Raw genomic sequence first — 21,679 nt, 5'->3', positions numbered from 1 at the left:
ATGTTGGCCTAATCTTCGACCCTATAATTCTCACAAGCTTGCTTTTCGCTCCACACAATGTGTGTTCCTAGGCTACAGTTCTCGTCATAAGGGTATCAAATGTCTCGAAGTCAAAACTGGTCGAGTCTATATCTCTAGGGATGTAGTATTTGATGAAACAATATTTCCGTTTCAATCTCTTCATCCTAATGCTGGTGCACTTCTTCGTAAAGAAATTATGCTTCTTCCTGAAGCTCTTTAACCTACCTCCGTCTTTGATCATGGGGGTGTGAATAATATTGATCAAAGGACTAATCCTGCTAATACTATTGCTGGTGCTGGTGTGCAGAATTTTGCATAAGAAGAAAATGGTGAAAATCTGGTGCAAAACGGTGAAAATCCGGGCCAAAACAATGGTGAAGCAGGCGCTGGATCCGAGGTAGATCTGCCTGCCACACCTGGGCGTCAGACCGACGGATCCCTATGCAGATTTGCCCCGGGATCGATGCAGCCAGGTGGCTCAGGGCGTAGTGCCAGCAGCAGCAGCGCCAGCAGCGCCAGCGGGGGAATCTTCCGCACGTTCCACCAGCAGGAGCGTGACACGTCGCAGTCTGCCAAGCAGGAAAGCGACGTGAGATCTGCGGGCCAGGGGGACAACGCGGCAGCAGCAGACCCTGGCAGCACTGGATCTTCTGCACATACTGATTCTGTGCAGTCTTCAGCAGACACATGATCCTCTGTGGATCAAAATGCTGCAGCTACGCGTATGACTACCAGGTTACAAAACGGGATAAGTAATCCGAAAAAATTATTTCCTGGTATGATCAGATATGCTATGCTAACATCTACAGGTGAACCTGAAAACTTAGATGATGCACTCAAAAGTGAAAAATGGAAGAAGGCAATGGGAAAAGAATATGAAGCCTTGATGAAAAACAAAACCTAGCATTTGGTACCACAAAGTAAAGGTAAAAATTTAATAGATTGCAAATGGGTTTATAGAATCAAGAAGAAAGCAGATGGTACTGTTGATAGGTACAAAGCTCGTCTAGTTGCAAAAGGTTTTAAGCAACGATATGGTATTGACTATGAGGATACTTTTAGTCCTGTAGTTAAAGCTGCTACTATCCGTTTGGTTTTATCTATTGCTGTTACCAGGGAATGGAGCTTAAGACAGCTAGATGTTCAGAATGTGTTTCTGCATGGTGTTCTGGAAGAAGAGGTATACATGAGGCAACCACCAGGATTTGAGGACAAGAATGTACCTTCATATGTGTGCAAACTTGTTAAGGCATTATATGGCTTGAAGAAAGCCCCCAGAGCATGGTATGGTATTCACGTTTGAGCTCTAAGCTTCTTGATCTTGGTTTTGTGTCATCCAAGTCTGATACATCATTGTTCATTTATAACAAGTCTGGTATAATCATCTATATGCTAGTTTATGTTGATGACATAATTGTCACTAGTTCCTCACAGAATGCAATTACAGCATTGTTAAAGGATTTGAGCTCACATTTTGCTCTTAAGGATCTTGGAGACTTAAGCTTCTTTCTAGGGATAGAAGTAAAGAAAACCAAAGAAGGAATAGTTTTGACACAGCAAAAATATGCAACTGATTTGTTGGCTCGGGTTGGTATGAAAGGATGTAAGCCTTCACCGACTCCTCTTTCAACTACGGAAAAATTGTCTGCCTATGAAGGAGAACCTCTTGGTTATGAGGATAGTACAAGGTATAGAAGTATTGTTGGAGGACTTCAATATTTAACACTTACCAGGCCGGATATTGCTTTCTCTGTGAATAAGATCTGTCAGTATCTGCATGCACCTACTACTGTTCATTGGACAGCTGCTAAAAGGATTTTGAGATATATTCAGCATACCTCTAGTGTTGATTTAGTCTTTAATAAAGCATCATCTATGATGGTAAGTGCTTTTTCTGATGCAGACTGGACTGGGTGTTTGGATGACAGACGATCAACAGGAGGATTTGCAATATTTCTGGGGTCTAATCTGATCTCATGGTGTGCAAAGAAGCAACCAACAGTGTCCAGGTCAAATACAGAAACTGAATATAAGGCATTAGCAAATGCAACTGCAGAAGTTATCTGGGTCCAGTCATTGCTTGGTGAGCTGGGTATTAAAAAAAGAAAGATACCTTGTTTATGGTGTGATAATCTTGGAGCAACTTATTTGTCTACTAATCCAGTGTTTCATGCTACGACAAAACATATAGAAATAGATTATCATTTTGTTAGAGAAAGAGTTGCCAACAGACAGCTGCAGATCAGATTTATTCATTCTGGAGATCAAGTTGCTGATGGATTTACAAAAGCATTGCCGATAAGAAGCTTAGAAGAGTTTAAATGTAATCTCAACGTAGCAAAGTTGTGATTAGGGGGGGCTGTTAGAATATGTGTTGTGTACGTGTTATCATATGTAACCAACCCGAGATATAAGGGTTTGGAGAGAGTTCTTATCTGTATCGGATAAGATCCTCTTCTTGTACGCCACGCCAGGGGCAATTCCTGGCCTATATAAACACGTACACGTGCCCGAGACAAAGGGCAACGCTTCCAAACAAATCTACCGAAACTTACACCCCTCTCTCATGGTTCGTCCAAGTAATGCCTCTAATTACCGAACTATTCTATCAAATTTCTTGGTCTGACATTCTTGTTCCTTATTATCTACGCTCTCGTAGAACAATCTTGCGACGATGCGTCCGGCGAGGACGACCGTGCTTTGCTTCGTCGCCGGGTTCGCCGTCTCCGCGGTTTCCATCTCGGCGCTTCGCCTCATGGTACGTTGCTACACACCCTGCCCCGCCTACACTCGTGCTACGTTTAGCTCTGCAGACTTATTGCAAGATCTTCTGCATGATTTTTGGAAGAAGCAAGCGCATCATTTAGATTTGGTTCTGAGCTCTCATCTAATCTTGCAGGCCGGATTCATGATACCGAGTGCGAGATGCACATTATGGAGATGTTTGCCAAGAAATTCCTCCAGTTCTTGGGGCCTCCTCTCTTTGAGTGGCTCTCGAAGATTAGCCTGAAACTCGTCAAGTTCTTGGATCCTCCTGCTCTCTGTGAGTGGTTCGCGCTCTCGAAGCTTACTCTGAAGTGGCTCTTTAACAAGTAGAAATTTGTCTAGTGCTGATATTAAATGTAATTTGGTCCTATTTATTGTATTTATTTACTGAGCCGTTCGATTGTCCGAATGAGGACCATGGAAAATATTCATGGAACAAGAAACCCTTTTGCATCTGCAGTGTGATCTGAATTTGTGCATAGCAATACCTGTTCTATTTCTTGCAAAATGGGAATCACTGTGAATGTTGAAGTTCAGACATGCCATGTCTGGTAGATTTTCCTACCCTGAATGCAGACCACAACCAAATATCTACGAGTAAACAGTACGGAAAATTTTCGACAAAACTTACCATTGTCAAACCAGCAACAGAGCAAAGGATCCATATATCTTACAATGGGACATAAACATAAATCGAGAGTCAGGTCAGTTTCATACACAAATGAAGTGCAGTGTATGCGACTAAGACCTAATAATGTGCGGACAGCTCTTTTCTCCTACAGAAACGATGAGTGCTGAGTTTACTAGATTAGGAACAAATCTTCACATGGAGCTCGCGTGGTTGTTTCTACATTCATATGTATGTTTTCCCCTTCAATATATAACACCAAGCGTAGTGTCACTGAGATATGCATGGAAGTAACGTGTTAGGTGGCATTTTTGAGATTAGGAAATCTTGACAGGGAAATATGATGAGTTGTTAGCATAAGACCACCACATTTCCAGCTAAATGTCTATTTTAGTACCACTTTATGTTTTGTGAGCAAAAAACCACCACATTTTGCCATTTTGCTAAGATTATCGCAAGAAAGACTAAACCATAACTGATAACAAATTGACTCGAAAACTGGCAGGTGGGACCCACCAGTATGTGCTGTTTTGCTGACGTGGATCTGGTCATATTAAGAAAAACAAAAATAAAGACAAAAAGGAAAAAAAGTGGAAAAAAAAAGAAAGAGCACCCGCAGCCTCCCTGCACCTCCACCCCACCGCCGGCGTACTCCGGCGACGCAGGCCGCCAGAGCACCGCCGCCCTGCAGCCCGGTCACATCCTCCGTCGCTTTGCGGAAGAACAGAGTGATGGCCACACATAATACAGTACTGTATTACAAAGTTGAAACCGAGTGAAATGGCATTACCATAAATACTCAGTGAAAGTAGATGTGACAGTCCACAAAAAAGTTTATGAGCTACTCCCTTCGTTCCTCTTTATAAGATGTTTGCCAAAACGTTTTATTTTATGAAAAAAGAACAGAGGTAGGCATATGCAAGAATGCAACGAAAGATAGTTGCGTGCATCTAATGATATGTGCATCATTTTGTGCATCTAACGATATATTGCCAAACTACCTTTTCAAAATCATGATGATCTTTATATTTATTTTGGTTGAAAAATATATTAGGGTCGTGTTTGGGGACGTGACTAGGAACAAGCGTTCCACAAGATGGTACCACCAAGTGGTGTCTCCCATTCGATTAATCTGGCACTTTTGCCGGAACGCGACTAGAGATTTTTTTAGGACTAATGGTAACACTATGTCTATGATTTAGAGACTGTTTACGGTAGGGATCGAAGAATATTAACCATCCAAGACAACAGATCCAATGGTCCCGTTCGATCAATACTAGTCGACTTCAAGAGTAGTATTTTTCCTCCCAAGTGCAGATTTGGCAGGCGCAAACCCCATCTACCCTAATAAAGCTCGCGAGTTCTAAAAAACGATTACGTTATATCTACCCTGATCTATCATCTCGTAATAATCACAAGCTTATAGAGGTAACATGGATGAATGCTGACATGGTGTTTAAACACTTTTTCATGTGTGTTTAAACACTTATTGAAAGGACATTAAACCAATCCCCATCGTCTCGAAGTACATAACCTTATTTTTTGAAAGCATATCATTTGACTTTACAAGGCCTAATCTTGTCAAAAGAGCTAATAGTTTAAGTCCTTCGCTCCAACATAGGCCCGATGGCTCAACTTAGCATGTTTTGGAAGTCTAACATTTTAAAATTAGACCAACTTTTAAAATAAATATAGCAACATATATCACATCAAATTACTATTATTAAACTAGGTATTGCACGTCAAGATAAATCTAAGAATATTAATTTAGTGCCATAAATGCTACTTTAAAAAAATTGATCAAAGTTATTAAAATTTTGTTTGATACAAACACAAACGTGCACTTATACTTGCAGACGAGGAAGTAACTAAGAGAATCTGCAGTTGATTGCTTAAACAGGTAAAATCGTAAAATAATCCTATTTTGTGCGTAAAGAAAATGTTCGTCTTCGATCCCGTAATGGCTGGGTTGTAATTTTCAAGGCCCACCTTAAAACGAGTTTCATATCCATCGTATCTAAATTTTCGGGGCCAATTTTAAGGCCCATCTTAAAACTAGTCTCATATATACAGATTTTAAATTACCTGCTTTTATGGGATATGTTAGAGATGTTCTAGTCAAGATGTGTTAGCTAGGGCCACCGGTACAAACCATTGGTCGCCAGACGTAATCCGAAAGGAATAGAGAGCGTGTTTGGATTTCTACCAAATCATACCCTACCAATTTTTTGATCATGACCAAAAAATTATTATTTGGATAGTTGCCAATTTTTGGTTTGCCAATGTGCTCCACTACCAACTCTAGTTCAATTTGTTTAGCCAACATTGACCAACTTGTAGGCAAGGAATAGCTCAACTAAAATATTGGCAAAATTTTGGTGGGTAACATTGAATTGGGCACAAACCAAACACACCCAAAGAAACCATAGATGGCGATTTTTTTTTAAATAATACACATTTTTTTGTTTATTTCAGAAATAATACTCGGTTTTGAGATATTTCAGAAATAATACACTGTCGGGTTCAGGAAACCCGAAATTTGAAACTCGGGGTAGAGGAACCCGAAATTTCAAAAATCGGGGTAGAGGAACCCGACTAATCCTGTTTCCGCGCGAAAAAGAAGGAATTGGGGTAGAGGAACCCGAAATTTCAGAATTAGGGTAGAGGAACCCGAAATTTCAAAAATCGGGGTAGAGTAACCCGAAATATGTGGGAATCTCGGGGTCGCCTAACCCGATTCACTAATATCGGGTTTCTAAAACCCGATTCTTTCTTTTCCTTTTCTTTTTCCTTTTTCGCCCTCCCGCCAAAAGAATAAGTCGGGTTCCTCTACCCCGATTTTGAAATTTCGGGTTCCTCTACCCCGAGTTTTAAATTTCGGGTTCAACGAACCCGACGGTGTATTATTTCTGAAATATCTCAAAATCGAGTATTATTTCTGAAATAAACAAAAAAAAGTGTATTATTTAAAAAAAATGCGCCCATAGATGGGTATAAACACGTCAGCACGTCCGAACCTAAGCTGAATCGGACGTCTGATCCCTAGTCGCTTCCTGATATGTACGTGCATCGATCTTGGATTGCTAGTCTTAACCGCACAGAACCTGCATCGAAACGCATTGGGTTTAGATCGAGCACTTTCCTCCGTCTCGTCTCGTCTCGTCTGGTACGTGTTTCGATTCGCCCCATGGACGGCAGCTCCGACGCGTCGTCGCCGGCCACCGGCTCCTCTTCGTCCTCCCACCCATACCCCGACTGGGTGATGCTCGATCCCCACACCCGCCTCAACTACCCGAGACCCACCTTGGATTACCCGGAGGAGTACTTCCGCGCCACTCACGCGTACGCGGAGACCTCCAAGGACGACCCTGTCCGCGTCTCCTTCCGCGCCGTGCCGCCGCCAGGGACCTCCCGCATCTACATTCGATGGACTCCTTCACCGGAAGTGGAGGAGGAGGAAGAGGAAGAAGAAGAAGAAGAAGAAGAAGAAGAAGAAGAAGAAGAAGAAGAAGATGAGAAGGAAGAAGAAGAAGAGGAGGAGGAGGAAGAGGAGGAGAAAGCGGAAAAAGAAGAAGAAGAAGAAGAAGAAGAAGAAGAAGAAGAAGAAGAAGAAGAAGAAGAACGTTGGGATCGGTACTACGGAGGGGAACCCACGATCGTGGCTGCCCACGGCAACTCTATCCTTCTGCAGCTCACCACCCACGCCCACCACAACAACGGCTCAGACTTCTTCGTCTACACGATCCGCTCCATGGGGCAGCAACCCTCGCTCCAGCGTCTCCCCAGCTGCGACCACGAATTCAAAATCGGCAACCGCTACCATGGGTTAGAGCACATGTTCCAGCTTCAAGGCATCGGTCTCCTATGCGACGCTGCTACCGGGGAATTCACGGTGGCCGACCTCATGGTTGTACCCAAACCGAACGCCTTCCACGACCAAGATCCTCCGGTGGAAGCCGGGCTCTGCATCTACCGCTCCTGTCGCCCCGAGGATGGCTGGGAGGCCACGCGGCCGCCGATCCGCCATGAGAGTGGGCAAGGCAGGGACCTGATCTTCTGGGAAACCGACGCGGTGGTTCCCTTCGGCGACTCCCTGTGCTACGTCGATTACTTCCGCGGCATCTTGTTCGTGGACGTGCTCAGCGTGTGCCCCCAGCTCTGGTACGTCCGGCTGCCCGTGAGCATCCCGGCTGCCGGTGACCCCGTCGATCGTAGTACTGGTGAACTCAAGGAGTGCCCCGACTCGTACCGAAGCGTGTGTGTCACCGTCACCGATGGTGGAGCCACCACCATGAAGTTCGTCGAGGTCGTCTCCTCCACCGTCTTCGTCTCCGGCAGCCGCGCACCCGCTTCCTCTTCCTTCGCCATCAACGTGTGGAAGCTTATTAGGCAAGATAACATGACAACCTGGGAGAAAGAGACCTCCATGGAGGACACCGAGCTCTGGTCTCTGCAGGGTTACGGCGACCTCATCCCGCGTGTCGCGCCGAAATTCCCCCTCGTCAGCATGAAAGAGCCCCAGGTCATCTGCTTCGTGCTGGGAGATAATCGTAACTTTAGGTCCGGGGATGCCGCCGACGGCGACGGTACATGGGTCATCGTGGTTGACATGTTGAGCAAGACCCTGCGATCATCGTCCAGATACACCATCGCACGTATGAACTGCTTTGAAAGCGATGGCAACATGGCGTCTGCAAGCCTCTTTTATAATCGTCCGTTCATGTCTTGCGACTTCTCCAGCTACCTGCACGAGGATGCCTGAACAAAATTAACAGGTAATATCGCGCGCTTCGCAAACAGATGAACTGACACGCGCGCCAACGCCCTTTAGTTTGTTTCTCTCACTACGGCCGGTTGGCATTTTGCTAGTCTGATGCAAATTTATTCTAAAACTGGGATTTCAAAGTTGTAGATTCAGTGTTCATACGTATACTTGGCGTGATAATTGTGCTTGTTAAATGGTAAATTGGGCAAAGAACTTAGGAATACCACACGTGTGCCATACTAATCGGGCGACGTACGTGGAATTATTCAGTCAGCGTCAAAATCATATTGACCATTCTCTTCGATCGATCACATGGCCGGGAGCTAGCGTTGATTTGACCATACTAGTACATGGACCGTATCCCAGGCGCCCCCATGATCAATTGTAGGCGTATCAATCACCGGATTATGAATCTTGAAAAGAGAAAAGGGTGAAATCTCTGGGACAGGACTGTACAAGTAAAGGGGAAAAAGTGCAGGCCAGATTTTTAGATAGGAGATGCAGACTTGCAGAGTATGTGTCTATCTTTATTTTCTAATTGTAACACTATGTCTATGATTTAGAGACTTTTTACGGTAGGGATCAAAGAATATTAACCATCCAAGACAACAGATCCAATGATCCCGTTCGATCAATACTAGTCCACTTCAAGAGTATTATTTTTCCTCCCAAGTGCAGATTTGGCAGGCGCAAAACCCATCTAAAAGGAAACTTCCTTTGCTTAACATTCCGTATAATAATTTTTTTATTCCTTTACAAACAATCTGTGTATTTGATCTTGTACGTCATAGAGAGAGAAAATTATAATATAGTACTAGTTTCTTGTTTATCTTTCATTAACAGGGTGGAGGAAAATTTAAATAGTGCCCAATCTTTACCAAAAACTTGGTAAACTTCACAAATTTGTTCTTTGTGAAATAATCACAATGATAATAATAATTTTTTCACCTAGTAGCATAAAACTCCAGATCGCAACGAATTGGAGAGTTGGGGAACAATAGTTTTGCTTAGCAAACAACTATGAACTAGGGTTTATCTTAAACATGGTCTAAAGCAGCTAGGGGGGGCGCCCTGGGCACTTATATAGACGTCCGGGACGACTTCTGGTCGAAAAGATACAAGAATAACCGACCCAGAATAGATCTAGTCGAGACAGACTCGGACTTGGCCGGTCTGGAATCCGGTTGACCGGGCCTGAGACCGGGCTGGCCAGTTCAAACCGGGCCAGGGACCGGGCGGCAACCGGAAGTGTCGCAGAAGCCTTTCCGGTTGGCGCCAGTACGACGCCCGGTTGGCGCTGGGGTGGATCCGGCCTGCCGCCCGGTTGAACCGGGCCAGGGACCGGGCGCGCCGACGTGGAGACCGGTCTGACCGGGCGCTGGGCCGGCCTGGACTTCATCTTCTCCTCTCGTGCATGCCTCCCGCTCCTCCCTCGCGCGTCCATGAGATATCTTCATGCCCAGCTCCATGTCCAGCTCCACGTCCATCTTGACGTCCATCTTCACGTCCAGCTGCTCCTCTACTCCTCGTGCGATGCTCGTCTCTTCTTGATACCTGATGATACATAAGTAACAAGACTTAGGCAGTATAAAGTTCTCATCAATCAAAGTATAGTTTGGAAACAAGTTCACCTGTTGTTTAAGTAGCTTCGCACGAGCCCTTGTAATTGGTCCAATCCAAACTTCATTGGACTTGAGCTTCACAGCAGGTTCATCTTCATTTGTCAATGACGGAGGTAATGATCTCAATAGAGATTAGAAACATGGAATGATATGGCATTGTCAATGTATTTTTGATACAACAATAAGAAAAAATGAGTTTACTGAAGCAAAAATATGCCATTCTGAAGCATTTTTCAACATATACATTATTTAGAGCACCTAGAATCAGGCAACATAATGTACGTACGCCATAAAACTGATGTCGATAGAAATTCTAAATCCATGGGAAAAGAGTTGCCAGCATAAAATAATAAATAAAATTAATTAATTACTGTCTATCTAACTTCTAACCCCTTGATTTTGACATTGGCCATTCATGCTGTTACCTAGGAGTAGTACACACTAGACGTAAAAAGCATATGTTTCCTCTAGCCTTTAATATTTCTTCTACATCTTTTTACTATCGATTTCAATCATATGATCTCCAATTCATCATGAGATAACAAACCAATAGGTTGCACAATTCAAAATTCAATAACAAGATGAGAATAGCACAAAGTTGAAACACTGTCGAAAGAAACTTAACGTCCTTCAAACGGGAGCAGAACATAGAAGCCACATAAATCTACAGATGTTTTCAGTAAACTATTGGAAAAGAAACAGGCTAGAATAATCACAATACTTCAGCAAATGACAACAAGAGAAATCAGCTAACATTAACTTGCCTTGCCACTAGCAGCTGAAACACCTACCTCGGTAGAAGATTCATGAGCAACTTCAGACTGGCAACATGCAGTTGACTGGGTTGGCATATATATCGGGAAAACCCCAATCTTTTGTTGGGTTGGAAGAGTCATATGCTGATAAAGAGGCCCAGTATTTTCTGCTTGGGTTCCTTAGCCTGTACAACTTCCCTGAAAATATGATATGTGAGTACTTGTGAGCTGTACATGGAGTTTTAGGACCCACAGCCCCAGAATTGTCAACCAGAGAACATTTGAAATCTGTCTTAACAATATCCTGTCTTTTCTTTAGCTTGATTAATGGTAATTGATAGAAAAAAGAAGTCCATTACATTACATTCAAGTTACTTGTGTATATTAGGAAGAAAAAAGAAGGAAAACACTGCAATTTCCTATCTTTCTGGAATCTATCGAAGTATTCAGTCTTACCTGTTGAAACACGTACAAGATCAAGATGAACTTCACGCACAGGAGCGGTTTTTAGAAGGCGACCACGAGCAGGCAGAGAAGGATGAAGTGTACTAGAACCCCTAGTTAAACGTCCCACAAGCCTAGACATGGGCTGGCCTTTGCTAACAGATTCGGTGATCATATCCCAGTCCCACAGATCGACACTCGGAGGCAATGGCAGACCATCATTTACTCTCTCTGTTTGACCATACTGAGAAAGCCATTTCTCTTCCTCTGGGAAAACAATATGCAAAACAAAACATCAGTAAGACCCACACATCACACAGAGACAGCACATCAGATAATCCTTAATAAAAATGAAGATAGTAATATGATGGTCCCTCACCTTCCCCTAATGATTCATCAACAGCTGTGAGGTTCTCAGTTTGCATTTCATCTTCTATTTGCTCTAATGAAGCATCATTCAGAGAGTCTGACACATTATCTGAAGCCAAGTTACTGAGTTTGTTCTCAACTGCCTCACTTCTGTTTTCCTCTGGTGACCATAATAAGTTCTTTCTGAATTTCCAGTACAAACCGATACAAGAATACAAGAAGGTGGGGAAAAAACAATAATTAAAGTTACGAACCGATTGTCTGTGATTCTCCTAGTAATTTTTCATTTTTTTCATCTGTATTTGAGTATCCTGATAAATACATGTTGATTAGTGTTTCCTCCAACCTATCAGAACATAGGAAATCAAGCGCAAAATTTAGGGATCTGAAAAAAAGATGTTCATCAGATAAGAGAGAGGTGATTATTTAAGCAAGAACCATTCTGATGGCGGCTGAGGAATATCCGGTTCCGGTCCTGCTATTAAACGTGAAAAACGATCACATTATATTTCCGATACCAACTATTACAAAGAGTTCTATTTACAATGATTTGATTCCCAAAAAAGTAGTCCGGACCATTTTCTATAAAAGAAACACAAAATCTACAATTCTGCACACTATAGGTCCCATTTCACATATTTCATTTCTGGCTAATGTCGCTGTTCTGAAGCTAAAGATGGCACGTTTATTTTTCAAAAAGAGTATATTGAGTAACGAGACATACAAGAGCTACTGAACAGCATATTGAGTAATGAGACATACAAGAGCATTCCTGGAAACTTTGGCTTGCTTCATCAGATGGAGAATGTACATTGAGTTCCTTGCTCTGTTTGAATATGGATGTAAGGTCACACGTGACAATGACATGCTGAGAAATTTGGAGGAACAAAATGAACTAATAATTACCGCATCTGAAGTCCATAACACATAATCTCCATTCTCATAGATGTAGTACTGACCATCTGTGCTGCTGTAGTACCTGCCAGCGACAGGGTCATGGTAAAATCCAGTACTGGAAATGATACATTTCAAGTAAATATCAGGAAAAAATATTAAAATATAACAATAGCAATAACCAAACCGAAAAACTGGAAAAAGAAAGTAATATTTGGAAAGAAACAATTACGCTGAACAGAGAAGTATGGCAGAAATTTAGACAGAGAAGGCTATATGCATCAGGAATTGTATCTTAAGAATAAGTTGGTTCGATACAAGAAAGAGAAAAACAAAATACCAAGCAAATTACAAGCTATCAGTGCTAAGTATTCTGCACCTACTCATCTCCATTTTCTGCTGAAGAATGAAGTGAGTGTTACATCCATTGTCATCAAGACTCTATATAACACAATGAACAGATAAAAGGATGATGTATTTGCACAGTCAAAAAGGCCACCCAGGTGTTATGATGATATCTTGAACTTAAAGCACACGCCATATTATTAGACCATTGTTTACACAAAACCAATACCGCTACACCCACTTGAAAGCATGGTTTTAAATAGCCGGCTATAGCCTGGCTATAGCCTTTCGGGAGACCTACCGCTGCGGCTATGTCCTTTATAGGCTAAATGAGAAAAAATCGCTAATAGCCGGCTATAGCCCAATTTAGCCTCTATTTAGCCTTCAATTTAGCCACTAAACCTCCTGCATTTTAAATTTCTCTTCTCTTCTCTTTTTTATGTTTTTTTTTCTGAATTTGCGTTCAATATAATTAGATAAAACTTGTGAGTTGAATAACTGAATACTTATTTGACTTAAATAGTTGAATAATTTGTATCACGAATCGTATTTGAGTCATAGTTTTCCTCTTCTTTTGGTAAGATATGACTGAAATATTTCAATTTAAAAAAAAGGATAAATGGAATAGCCCGCTATAACCCGGCTATAACCTTTTATAGCCTCCAAAAAAATCGCGGCTAAATGAAATAGCCTGCTATTTTAAACTATGCTTGAAACTCAGAGACTTCTCCACTCGGGCACTAACACTGGGATAAATAAACCACTTATGCCATAAGAGGCCCTCATCCTCTTCTTCCCTAGCAATAACATCTAACATAAATAATTCTATGTTCTCTAGTATTATTACTACTATTTAATTAGAAATTATACTACGTATACAAGCACGGATTCTGTTAACGTTCACAACGGTAAAAGATACTGAACAAAAAAATGTACAGATTCCCAAGTAGTCTGCATTCAGGCAGCAATGGGTATTCCGATTCATTATCGGAGACTTACAATTGCGGAATGGAAAATTGTGGAAAAAAGATTGCAAAAACGCCTTAGTAGTTGGAAGGGTAAATTGCTGTCCCTGGGAGGAAGATTGGTACTCACTAATTCAGTACTTACAAATATGGTACTGTATATGTTATCATTCTTTCTGCTACCCAAAGGAATTCTGCATAAACTCGATTATTATCGATCTAGATTCTTCTGGCAAGGTGACAGCGAGAAAAAGAAATACCGACTGGTGAAATGGAGTATAGTTTATAGTCCCAAAGATCAAGGGGGGCTTGGAGTTCATGACCTGGAGGTCAAGAATTCAGCTCTGCTGGGTAAATGACTTTTTAAACTTCTTACCGAGGATGGGATTTGGCAAACTATTCTTCGGAGAAAGTATATTGGTTCGAAGACGTTATCCCAAGTGGTTTGGAAACCTGGAGATTCTCACTTTTGGGCCGGTCTTATGGCGACAAAGAATTTTTTCTTTCGCCATGGTACTTTCTCGATTAAGAATGGAGCACAGATACGTTTCTGGGAAGATATTTGGTTAGACAATGCTTCCTTAAGTGAACAGTATCCTGCTTTGTATAGTATTGTTCGTCGCAAAGGTGATACCATTGCCACCGTAATGGCTACCTCATCCCCGAATGTGACGTTCAGACGGATTTTACTTGGGCAAAGGCTACAAGCATGGAACGCTCTAATTCACCGTCTGGGTGATATTCACCTATCGCCTGAACCGGGTGAATTTAGATGAAATCTTCATGTAGATGGTACTTTCTCACTCAAATATTTATACAATACGATCCTACATTCTGATATACCAGTTGATAATAATAAAAAAATCTGGAAGATGAAGATACCATTAAAAATTAAAATATTTGGATGGTACCTTCGTCGAGGAGTTATTCTTACCAAAGATAATCTTGTTAAGCGGAATTGGCACGGAAGTTCGAGGTGTGTTTTCTGTCATCATGATGAAACCATTAAACACCTTTTTTTCCAGTGCCATTTTGCAAGATCTATATGGTCAGACATCCAAGTAGCGTCTACCCTGTATCCCTCGACTAGTGTGTCCAATGTCTTTGGCAATTGGCTTCACGGTATCGATTCAAGGTTTAAGTTGCTTCTTAGGGTGGGGGCGCTAGCAGTTATCTGGACGCTTTGGCTAAGTAGAAATGACAAGATTTTTAACGATAAAAATTGTTCCTTGTTGCAGGTCATCTACAGATGTACAGGTATTCTCCGTTCATGGTTACCTCTTCAGCGGGTGGAGAACCGAGACCTCTTTACGGAGGTTTGCACACGGTTGGAGGCTACGGCGAGGGATACTTTTTCCCTACATGGGTGACAGCATAGTCTACGGATAGCAGCACCAACTTCACCCTAGCCGTTATATGTTTCATCGTTTCGATATGTATTTCGTCTTTTTTATACTTTGATTCTAGATACTTGAACGGCTATGTGCATTCTGGTTATGCAGAGGCTGGATGTATTTACTTATCAAAAGTAATAAATCATCCTTTATCGAAAAAAAGTCATCTGCTTGGTGCTGGGAGATAATCGTAACTTTAGTTCCGGAGACGCCGCGGACGGCGACGGTACATGGGTCATCGTGGTTGACATGTTGAGCAAGACCGTGCGATTGTCGTCCAGATACACCATTGCACGTATGAACTGCTTCGAAAGCGATGGCAACATGGCGTCTGCAAGCCTCTTTTATAATCGTCCGTTCATGGCTTGCGAGTTCTCCAGCTACCTGGCACGTGCCTGAACAAAACAGGTAATGTGATATCGCTTCGCAAACATACGATCTCACACGCACGCCAGCGCAGACATGGTGTTTTGGCTCATATGTCTAAAAAAACCTATTAAGAAAATTGCATTCTTAAGTTTATTTTAAAACGTTAGAAAATCATGAAGAAAAATTCTGGATGTACATTTGGGCATTCTATGCTCACTCACAAAAGTTTTTGAGAATTTTTTTATGTGGTCTACCTAAAAAGATAAAAACATGTCACCTAAAAAGCTATTTTGAATTGCCAAAAATTGTTTTTTTTTGCACAGCCCATAAAATATGTCATTTCTTTGCGAAACTTAGTGTGTGAACATTGAATGGCAAGATGTACACCCATATTTTATTTTTGGTATTTTTGGACATTTTGAAATATACTTTTTAGATAGAGACTGGATTTTTAGAGCACCTGCGCAGAATGCACCATGTACTGTATTAGCACCAGCTCTCTTTGTGTGGGGCCCTCTATAACTTGTCTTCTTTCTTCCCGTGAGAGAGAAAATGAGTGTGCTGCATGCATCTTTTTTAGAGAGAGTGTGTGTTTGGTGAGAGAGTTTGCTGCATGCATTTTTTAGGAGAGTGAGGAGAGAGAGAGGTGAGAGAGCAACAACTTTTTCAGGAGAGAGTAGAGAGAGTTAGGAGAGAGAAGAGAAACTTTAGAGAGAGAGAGGACTGTACAATGTAAGAGACTTTTGACTTTTTGAGAGAGAGTGGCAGCAGGAAAACTCGCGGTTGAACCGGCGGGCATGTGCTCCCGGCAGAACTCGCGCTGCCATTGGTTGAAGTGCGGTGTGGAGTCCACGATGGCAGATCTAACAAGTGCTGATACTAGAAATACCGGGAGAGAATACAAAGGATGGGACCCACCATTATGAGGGGAATAGATCTGCAGTTGTCTCCTTCCTCTTCCCAGACGCGACTCGGTCAGGGCCTCGGCCAGGCCGTCCTTGGGCGATCTTGTCGAGGAGGCTGTTGAGCCACCGCGTGGCACACTCCACGGCCTCATCTCGGCGAGGAGGTCGAAAGACGGCGGCGGTGGCCGTGGTCCTGGCACGGGACGGTGGCGACGGGGACAGGGCGACGTCGGAGCGAGCTCGGGGCGGGGCTCGGGGCAGCTGCGCGGCACACGCGGCGGCGTCCCGCGGCGCGGCCGTGCTGCTCCTCCACCTCGTCTCCTCCCACAGCTGCGGCGGACGTGGCGGACGTGGCCGCGTGGCGGACGCGGGCGGGGCGGCGTGGCGGACGCGGGCGGGGCGGCGTGGCGGACGCGGACGCGGCGGGCGTGGCGGATGCGCGTGGGCGTGCTCGCAAACGGTGCGGCGACGACGACGCGCCCTTACTGGCATGCATGCTTCCACGTGGGCGGGGTGGGGAACAGCCTGGCGATGGCCTGTTGCCGCCTCCGCCAGTACACCGAGAGGCCTGACGTCGGGGCTCGCCGTCTGCCTCAGCTCGCTCGCGCGGCGGGACAGGGCGGCGTCAGGCCGTCAGGGACAGGGCGACGTCGAGCTGGCGTCGGTGACCGGGGCGGCGCCGAGGACAGGGCGGTGTCAGCGATAGAGCGGCGTCGAGGACGGGGCGACGTCGGGGACAGGGCGTCGTCAAACTGTCGTCGGGGACGGGGCGGCGTCGAGGACAGGGCAGTGTCAGCGACAGGGCGGCGTCGAGGACGGGGCGGCGTCGGGGACAGGGCGCCGTCGAACTAGCGTCGGGGACGGGGGCGGCGTCGAGGACGGGGCAGCGACGGGGACAGGGCGTTGTCGAGCTGGCGTCGGACAAGGGGGCGGCGCCTGTAACATCCCAAATTTCAAATCAATGTAGGAGAAGAAGTTCAATACCCAAATTTCGGAACCAACAAAAACTTTTATTATCACATGTGCTATGCAGCCCTTACTCAATTTTTGATTGAATACCATGATGTTTGCTTGTGTGCTTATGTGCTACTCTCTAAAACCCTAACTTGATCCTTTGAGGATCATCAAACAAATCAAAAAGAAAGAAAAGACATAATATAGAAAAATCACAAAACCCTCACATATGGTTTATGCCATTTTTGTAATTCTTCAACCTAGACCATTTTGGCTTGCACCACTGGTTGGAGAATGTTACTAAACACTTATAAAAACTTTTGGAATCAATAAAAGTCAAATCAAATCAAATTTGAGATCAAATTGTGCTCACATGCACTAATGGTCAAATCTTTAGCCTGATGCCTACTTGAGCCTCTGTATTTAGAGATTTTCAAACCAAACAATTCCAACTCTTTGCACCTCATCCAAGACAACATCAAGGTGAACAACTTTGGTAAAGACCACCACTGCCAAATCATCCTAGATCAAAAGTTATGCTCAAGCCAAGATGAGACTTTGAAGCAAAACTAAGATCACCCCATTTTTGCAATTTTTGCAAATCTTTTTATTTTTAAATGCCACCACCACCTTTGTGTGTCTCTGATCATTTGCAACAAGTCCAACCAATCCATTTTCAAATTTTTGAATTGCATTGCATGAGGCAAATTTGACAAAAACTTGGAATTCAAATATAACCCAAATCCCCAAATCAGTATTCTCAATAGTGTTGGCCAAACCCTACTCACCCCCTTGTGCCCTACTTGTTCCCTGGTTCCCTCACAACTCCACCATGGCATAGCAACCCTAGAGGAGGGCCAACATGGCCAAGCCATGGCCATGCCGGCCATGCTCACCATGCATGCACACTCCCCTCTCTCCTCTCACCCCTAGCCCTGGCCACATGTCCCACAGCATCCCCTTGGTCCCCTGAGCACATTGGTAGCCGCCATTGCCGGAGAGGAGGGCCACAGAGGCGGCACTGGTTGAAAATGAAAGGGAAACTTTCCGTCTGTTTCCGAAGAAAAAGGAAATGGAGGGCCAAATACGGAAAAGGAAGCGGCATTAGGAGGAAAAGAAACGGAAACAACAAAAGCTTAAACGGAAACGGAAAAGAAAACGAGGGAGCCCTTTCCGGCGGAAACGAAAACGGTAGAGGAAATTCCGGAAAAATAAATACGGAAAGTTTCCGGTAATATAATCCAGAGAGGCCCGTGCATTTAGTAGGCCTATATTTACACGTAAAACTGGGCTTCACCACGTATCAAATCCACTAATTACTCTAACCCTAATCACTTTGTATAATTGCCTGTGCATGAGACCGCCGCCGAAAGTCCTATCCTATTCCTGGACGACTCATCTACCGTGCCGGGCGACGACTTCACGTGACCCAGCCGGCCAGCCGATCGCAGCGTCGGCGGCGTCTTCCTCCCACACCATCGGCCGGCCACGCGACTGAGCCGGCACCACCGTTGTTTCTCCGCACGTGATCGGTCCGGCCGGGCATAACCGAACCGAAACCGAAAACCGAAGCCGAAAAAACCTAACTGCACCGAAAAATTCGGTTTTATCAGTTTACAGTTAAGATTACAGTTAGCAGAATCACTAACCATTTAACCCTCGGTTTTTTCGGTTTTAAACCGAAAAACCGCGGTTTTAACCGAAATTAACCGAGATGCCTAGGCCCAGACGTGGAGATGGCCAGCCGGCAGGCCCAGCTAGTCGCTCTTCCAGTCTTCGTCTCGTCTCCTCGTCTCGCCTGGCCCCCCAATCCCGCACGACCTGACCAGAGGCGAGCAGAGGGCGCTGAACCCTAATCTGCTGGCGGCGGGCCGACCGGCGACGCCCTCATCGACTGCTGCAAGCCTCCGCCGGATCCCCCCGTCCCCTCCCGTCCGGCGACCCCCCCGTCCCCTCCCGTCCGGCCGTCCCCATCCTCTCCACTCTCCAGTCTCCACCATCCCCACGGGCCACGGGCGGACGGGCCACGGCGACGGCTCCGCACGGTTCCGCCACGGCCACGGCTCGACGCCTCCACCATCTCCTCCGCCACGGCCACGGCTCGACGGCTCCACCATCCCCACGGACCACGGTCACGGCTCACTGCTCAAGCCTCAACCGGCGTCAACGCGACACCGCCTCAGGTAACCACTCCGCAGTCCGCACCTCAGTACTAAGTTCTTATTTTCTTAGCAGTTAGCACTCCTATTCTTTAGAGATTTCAGAGATTGTCATGTCATGTATCGTATTATGAGAGAAATTTCGTGTCTTGATTTAGATGTCCGAGACCGAGAGTCATAGCATGGCACACTTGGAATTTGATCTTGGTGTTGAAGGTGATGGCTCCGGCAGTGGTACCGGCATTGGATCTGGTCCTACAAATTCGACCCCAGTCAGCAGTGTCAAGAAACAAATGAACAAACGTAGCAAGATATGGCAGCACTTCACTGTCCATGAAAATGATCCAAATCGTGCCGTTTGTAACTATTGCGGTTCAAATCTGGGCTGCAAATCTTCAAGTGCAGGTAATTCTATTCCTTCGGGAGGTACAGGTTGTAGCTTCACAAAGAAGATACTGATTTACACTTATATGATTGGGCCTGTTGTGATTTTTTTTAACGAATGTGACCATAATTCTATGCAGCACTACAGGAAAGCTAGTTTCTTCTAATATGTTGTCTTCTTGATCTTGCTGTTTTCCGCAGGTACTTCTTCCCTCATAAACCATATGAAATCTTGCAAGAAGAATCCTAGCAAGCTTGGTGGCCATCAAACAGAGCTTATGTACCAACCTAGTGCTGATGGTAATTCTATTCCTTCAGGAGGTACTTGGCAATACAATGAGAAAGAAATTAGGGAAGCATTTGCTCGCATGATAGTAGTCGATGAGCTGCCATTCATATTTTCAGAAAAAGAAGGTTTTAGGTTCTTCATGTCCAAAGCTTGTCCTAGGTTCATTGTTCCATCTAGAACAACTATGTATAGAGATGTTATGGCTCTTTACAAATCTGAGAAAGCTAAGCTCAAAAAATATTTCATCGATTCCCGTCAAACTGTTTGCCTCACAACTGATTGTTGGACATCATCAAAGGCTCAAGGATACATGGTTCTTACTGCACATTACATCACCCCTGAGTGGAATCTTCATAAAAAAATACTTAGCTTTGTGTTGGTAGATGGGCACAAAGGGGAGGAAATTGGGAAATCATTAGATAAACTACTAATGGAGTGGGGCATTGATAAAGTGTGCACTATTACCGTAGATAATGCTTCTTCCAATGATACTTGCTTAAATTACATGAAGAGTTCTTTGACAAATAGGGGCTGTACTATGGCAAAGGCTAAACACCTTCACATGAGGTGTGTGGCTCATATTCTTAATCTTGTGGTTGGAGATGGGCTAAAGATAATGTGCCATCCAGTTAACAGAGTTCGAAATGCTATCAAATACGTGAGAAGCTCTCCAACTAGGATGACTTTATTTAAAAAGTGTGTGGTAAAAAGCAAGATAGAGAGTAAAGGTTTGCTTCATATTGATTGCTGCACTAGATGGAACTCCACGTATCTGATGTTAAATAGCGGTCAGAAGTTTGCACTAGATGGAACTCCATGTAGATTTTGGAGGCCTCCAAGTGGATGATGATGACATAGCTGCTAATCTGCCTGTTTGTAGTTGCTGTTTGAGAATTTCAGAATTGCTGTTTGAGAATTGCTGCCTGTTTAAGTTTGCCCCATGGACCATGGTCTAGGTGGCCATATCTAGTTATCTACCCAGCTGCACCTGCAGATTCAAAGGCAGAATTATTGGGTCCAAGAGTCAAGCAGCGGCAGCAGCTTAAAAGCTGAGTCGTTTGCATGGTTATATGCTTTTGGTTCATTGCTTTGCTAGCAGCGACATGGTGTATCAGTGTATGGATGTATCCTGTATGCCTGTATGCTTTGCTAGCTGTAGGCTGTAGCTGCCAATCTGCTATAGTGCTATTTTCTATGTACTGAACTACTGATCTATGAATCTATGATGTACTGATGTGATACTGTATGGCTGTATGCTTTTGGTGTATGGCTGTATGCTTTTGGTTCATTGCTTGTTACTTGTTCCTCTTGTGAATTTATGAGTTTGCACAATATCTGTGAATATATGATATATATCTCTCCTGTTATATTTTGCCATGAAGCAAAAAGGTCATGCCAAAATTTTCACTTGACCGAATGCACCATAGAAAAATACATGCCAAAAGTTGTCTACTATTCAAAAATTCGCGTCAACTTTGGTTAATTTGGTTATTACCGAAACCGAACCGGATGTTATTGGTTATTACCGAAACCGAATCGTATTCTCGTACAAAACCGTATTTACCGAAGTATTGAAATCGTATTTACCGAAAACTCGTATAAACCGAACCGATTTAACCGATTTAACCGAATGCGCAGCCGGAGTGATCGG

General features: G+C 44.1%; 1 long non-coding RNA gene and 1 pseudogene across 1 annotated transcript; one reads left to right on the top strand and one right to left on the bottom strand.

Moving 5' to 3' along the window:
- Positions 1–2,695: 2,695 nt before the first annotated feature.
- LOC124661447 lies at positions 2,696–3,258 on the top strand. Its single transcript, XR_006990197.1, has 2 exons — positions 2,696–2,779; positions 2,921–3,258. It is a non-coding gene; the product is annotated as an uncharacterized LOC124661447 (long non-coding RNA).
- Positions 3,259–10,557: 7,299 nt separating this feature from the next.
- On the bottom strand, positions 10,558–16,738 carry LOC124664059 (annotated as a pseudogene).
- Between the last annotated feature and the right edge of the window lie 4,941 nt (positions 16,739–21,679).

This window comes from Lolium rigidum, chromosome 6, assembly GCF_022539505.1.
Source record: "Lolium rigidum isolate FL_2022 chromosome 6, APGP_CSIRO_Lrig_0.1, whole genome shotgun sequence".
Lineage (NCBI taxonomy): Eukaryota > Viridiplantae > Streptophyta > Magnoliopsida > Poales > Poaceae > Lolium > Lolium rigidum.
The sequence above is the reverse complement of the archived record's forward strand: the minus strand, read 5'-3'. Positions and strand labels throughout refer to the sequence as shown.